This window comes from Ranitomeya imitator, chromosome 1 (genome assembly GCF_032444005.1).
Source record: "Ranitomeya imitator isolate aRanImi1 chromosome 1, aRanImi1.pri, whole genome shotgun sequence".
Taxonomy (NCBI): domain Eukaryota; kingdom Metazoa; phylum Chordata; class Amphibia; order Anura; family Dendrobatidae; genus Ranitomeya; species Ranitomeya imitator.
The window spans coordinates 314,189,186-314,195,185 of NC_091282.1; positions in this window are offsets into that span (position 1 = coordinate 314,189,186).

The window sequence follows — 6,000 nt, forward strand, 5'->3', positions numbered from 1 at the left end:
GTAATCGTACTAATCCGAAGAATAAAACTGCTTTATCAATTTTACCACACGCAGAACAGTATAAACGCCCCTCCCCAAAGAAATACATGAATTGCAGGTTTTTGTTCATTCTGCCTCCCAAAAATCGTAATAAAAAGCGATAAAAAAATGTCATGTGCCCGAAAATGGTAGCAATAAAAACAACAACTTGTCCCACAAAAAACAAGACCTCACATGTCTCTGGGGCCAAAATATGGAAAATATATAGCTCTCAAAATGTGGTGATGCAAAAACTTTTTGCAATATATAGCATCTTTTAGTGTGTGACAGCTGTCAAACATAAAAAGCCGTGATAAAAACCCACTATAAATAGTGAATCAAACCCCCCTTTATCACCCCGATAGTTAGGGAAAAATAATAAAATGTAATTATTTCCATTTTCCCATTAGGGTTAGGGTTAGGGTTGGGGCTAAGGTTAGGGTTAGGGTTGGGGATAGAGTTGGGATTAGGGTTTGGATTATGTTTACAGTTGGGGTTTGGGTAAGGAGTGTGTCAGGGTTAGGGGTTTGGTTAGGGTTATGGTTAGGGTTGGGATTAGGGTTAGGGGTGTGTTGGGGTTAGAGGTGTGGGTTTGGGTTACGGGTGTGGTTAGGGTTGGGATTAGGGTCAGGGGCTTGTTTGGGTTAGGGGTGTGTTCAGGTTAGGGTTGGAGTTAGAATTGGGAGGTTTCCACGGTTTAGGCACATCAGGGGCTCTGCAAACGCAATATGACACCCGCAGACCATTCCATCAAAGTCTGCATTCCAAAATGTCACTACTTCCCTTCCGAGCCCCGACGTGTGCCCAAACAGTAGTATTCTCTCATATATGGTGTATCAGCATACTCAGGACAAATTGAACAACAACTTTTGGGGTGCAATTTCTCGTGATACTCTTGGGAAAATAAAAATTTGGGGGCTAAAAGATCATTTTTGTGAGAGAAAAAAAGATTTTTTATTTTCATGGCTCTGCGTTATAGCCTTTAGTGAAACACTTGGGGGTTCAAAGTTCTCACAACACATCTAGATAAGTTCCTTGGGGGTCTAGTTTCCAAATCGGGTCATTTGTGGGGGGTTTCTACTGTTTAGGCACATCAGTGGCTCTGCAAAAGCAACATGATGCGCACAGACCATTCAATCAAAGTCTGCATTCCAAAACGTCACTACTTCCCTTTCGAGCCCCGACGTGTGCCCAAACAATTGTTTTCTCCCACATATGGGGTATCAGCGTACTCAGGACAAATTGCATAACAACTTTTGGTGCCCAATTTCTCCTGCTAAAGGGAACCTGTCACCTGAATTTGGCGGGACCGGTTTTCGGTTATATGGGCGGAGTTTTCAGGTGTCTGATTCACCTTTTCTTTACCCGCTGGCCGCATGCTGGCCACAATATTCGATTGAAGTTCATTCTATGTCCTCCGTAGTACACGCCTGCGCAAGGCAAGGTTGCCTTACGCAGGCGTGTACTACGGAGGACAGAGAATGAACTTCAATCCAATATACCGGCCAGCATGGAGCCAGCGGGTAAAGAAAGAATCAAACACCTGAAAACTCCGCCCATATGACCGAAAACCGGTCCCGCCAAATTCAGGTGACAGGTTCCCTTTAAAAAAAATGGTGTAAAAATGAGAAATCGCTTGTCAACTTTTAACTCTTATAAATTCCTAACAAAAAAAATGTTGGTTCCAAAATTGTGCTGATGCAAAGTAGACATGTGAGAAATGTTACTTATTATGTATTTTGTGTGACATATCTCTGTGAGTTAAGGGCATGAAAATTCAAATTTGGAATATTGCAAAATTTTCATCAAATTTCCATTTTTTCCCCATAAATAAACGCAAGTTATATCAAAGAAATTTTTACCACTAGCATAAAGTAAAATATCTCACGAGAAAACAATGTCAGAATGACTAAGATCCATGGAAGCGTTCAAAAGTTATTACCTCATAAAGGGACAGTGGTCAGAATTGTAAAAATTGACCCGGTCATTAACATGCAAACCACCCATTGAGGTTAAGGGGTTAAAAAATAACTATATTTTATTCAGCTTTGCACGAACTATTCCAAGATGTGGTTTGCTAACATACTCAAACTGGTGAAAGGTCCTCTTTAATTCAAAGGAATGCTCAAAGAAGGTTAAAATGTCTAGATGCCCATCCACAAGTATCCATTAACCGTTTAAAGACCATCAATTTATATAATTGAAATGATTTTAGTTTAAAACTATGCAACAAATATATCCTTTGGTCCTCAAACAGTCAAAAACATTATGCATTACTCACTAGAGTCCTGAGGATTGATGAATGTCATAACTATGGAATCGCTACTGGTGGCGCATCTCTAAAGTGAATTTTCAGAGAACGGATATTGACTGTTTTATTAATAGTCCAGTGAATAATAGTACATCAAAGCTAAAATGAGGAAACTTGATTTTCATTTTATAATATTTTCATTGCTTTGCACGATGTTACATTAATTAGCGCAAAATATCACATTCTACAGTATTCTTCCCAGCCTCTCTTTCATATATAATGCTAGTCTATTGTCTATGATAGCTATGGTTCACTTATCAAGATATGAACACATCATGATACGCATAAGAACCATAAAGGACTTTCACATAGAAGTCGATGCAGTTGGTCACCCACAAAAACTACATAAACATTTAGAAAGGAGACATAGAAGTTTTAACTTATATTTATGGGCAACACGGTGGCTCAGTGGTTAGCACTGCAGCGCTGGAGTCCTGGGTTCAAATCTCACCAAGGACAACATCTGCAAAGAGTTTGTATGTTTTCTCCGTGTTTGTGTGGGTTTCCTCCGGGTTCTCCGATTTCCTCCCACATCCCAAAGACATACTGATAGGGAATTTAGATTGTGAGCTCCAATGGGGACAGCGATGATAATGTGTGCAACCTGTAAAGCGCTGCGGAATATGTTAGTGCTATGTCAAAAATAATTATTATTTGCTGAAAAATCAACCTTTACTTAATATGCAGATAAGGCCACTTTTACTTCCTGCAGATGCCTTTCTCAGTGCTGGCACTTAGACAATGTGGCTGCGGGTGCGCTCTGATACCTGGCTCATGGTTGTCTGTGGCCGCCACTCGGTGCATTCAAAAGTGTAGTGAGTGAGTGAGTGGCTTTAGTAAGAAGAAGAGGCTGTTGTGTATTGGCAATGCCAGGGGCGGACATATTATTGGTGCAAGCAGGGCAGCCACACAGAGTGCTCTAGAGATTTGGAGACCCATTTGCACCTCTAAAACAGGTGGAATTGAGCATTATGATGAGCTAATGGACTGCAAAAGACCCACATATTGCTCTGACATAGAGGCCCTTTTCTGTCTGTGTCAGCCAGTGGTGCATGCTATCTGCTCACCTTAATACACACTGATAAGGCTCGAAGCAGTTTTAGCCACAGACAGTGAGGAACAAGTCGTCAATGCGTGCCCATAGGCACAAACTGCACCAGAGTGCTCTCATTTACATAGTAAATAAAAGTAGATTTTTCAGCAAGTATTAAGTGAACTGCCTTCAGACTGCCCATAAACTTTAAAAGTCGGGCAGTCCTGCTCCTATTCTGCACTGACATTCTAAAACGTCACTATATGGAAGCGGAAGCCTTACTGTATGCGAAAGCGGGGATCCAGCTGTATGAGACAGCCATAGTTATGATAGAGAAGATACAGATGGCTTATTTCTGTATATGGGTTCTCCATTGCTGTGTACACAGCGCTAAACATTGTGTACACAGTACTAGGAAGCGCTGACGACCTTCCCTCCTTCATACACAGTGATCATGTGATCACTGGGTGAAGGGAGTGTGCAAGAGTTAAAAAATACAAAACAAAAAAAAACAGGTAGTCACTCCAAATTGCTGTAACTAGCCCCATCCCCATAAAAAAAATGTATCCAATATGTAAAAAAAATATTACAAAATAGGGATCACTTTTTTAATGTGGGTTGCGAGCGATAGGAGGGGGTAATGGGAGGTATGAGCTATGGGGGTCCAGGATTGGGAGATATGTCGCCAGCAGTGAGGTGAAGCAGAGAGAGATAAAGCAGGTGGGAGAAAGAGAGTGGGCGGCTTGTTTTGTGTTTTATTAGGAGAGATCTGAGGTTGAGGAGCAGGTCAGTGGAGGAGGTCAGGTAGGAGGGCAAGAGGGAAGGAGAGATTATTACTTGGCTCGAGGGTGCTGAGGTTTGGGGATAGCAAAGGAGAGGGAGGAGTAATGGAGCCAAAACTGTTAGAGCGTATGTCAGCATGATGAGTAAGTGTGGAGGAAAGAGAAAGAAATTTAGTACATTTACTAACAGTGGCTAGTCGTACTTTGTGTTCACTTCTGGCTCCTTTCTGGCATATTTAAGCTTTATCCTTTTAGAGCCATCCTTATGGAGACAGACCACGGTCAATACAGACCTATGACTCCGCATTTATAGCCAGCTAAGTGCACATGAAATAGGCCAGGTGTGATCAGGAGGGAGGGGCAGCAGGGAGACTGATCACAGACACAGGAGGGGATTAATTAGAAGTCAGAAGCAAAAATCAAAAATACAAACAGGAACTAGCCAAATCCAAATGGACAGATAAAGCCAACTGTGTGTTGGCATCAAGGAATTAAGGTGAGAAAACATGCAAGGAAAAAAACAGTAATAGCAGACAGATACAGGGTGAGTGGAGTCATAAAAGATGGGTGATGGCATTGCAGCCAGTGGACATTCCAGTAATAGCAGACAGATACAGGGTGAGTGGAGTCATAAAAGATGGATGATGGTATTGCAGCCAGTGGACATACCTGAGGATGAAGCAGATCAATTGTCAGATTGATAGTAATAGTGAAGTAACAATAGTAATAATAATAATGAAGCATCTATAGCAGGGGGTTATTTTTCTGGCATATTTCAGCTTTATTCTTTTAGAGAAATCCTTATGGAGACAGACCACGGACCACCATAAAGACGAAGCCCCACCTATCATGAAAAAAAGATGAAAAAATTATTTTAATATCTGAATGAGAAAACTGATTCTTGATGAGGGACTGTGCTGGAGTCAGACACGCCATGCCTCTCTGTGAATCAAGAGCATCTGATTAGTGGCGTGTATCTCACCAATAATCTTACTCCAGTCATAGAGATGGAGCATGAGGAGGCTACAATTAAGAAATGTTGATGTAAAGAGCTCCACGGAGTATCCTAGTGTGGGATCACTAGTCTCCTAGGACTCAACATGATGGGAGGAAGGAGGATCAAGGAGAGGATTAAGCATTCCAGGCTGTAGGCCAGTGAGACTGGACCATGTGGAAGATTGGGTAGTGCTGACAAGCCTGCTGGAAGCATTATCTGCTAACCAACCAACCACCTGTTCGCACTGCTCTGGCTTCAGAAGTGGTGCACCATGCCTCCTTGCAAAGTTGGACAAGAACCCACAGTATGTGTCTTGGATGGCCGTGTTTCTTGTGGTCCAGCAATGGGTGTAGTCGCACCGGCCCCACATCCTTGACATTTGCGTTCACCATCATCAGCACTTCCAAAAAAAAATGATCACCTGCAGCAGTCAAAGCAGTTTTAGGGAGTTTAATACCACCATAATGTAACAGAAAGAAAGCAAAAGTGTATGGATGACAATCAAATTCGATCCAGAAAAATGTTTCAATAGGTTTTTTTAGCACGGAGCCGTCATCGGAAGGTGAGTTAAGTGTTTGTTATTTTATCATGTGCGTGACAGCAGAGGGGCATTTAGTGACCAGGGGCCATGTGCGTGCCAGCAGGGGGCATATAGAGTGACTGGGGGCATATAGAGTGACCAGGGGCATATCCATAATGGGAGGGGGAGTGGAGGCACATGCAACATGCGCTGCTCCCCTGTCAACCAAATTGGCGCAGCTTCAGTACCAAGGTGATGGACAGCGGGTGCAGTGAACATTACCTGAAGCTAATGCCCTCCCACTGTCTCTGCAGCCTGCAGCCAGCCCACTCCAGCCCC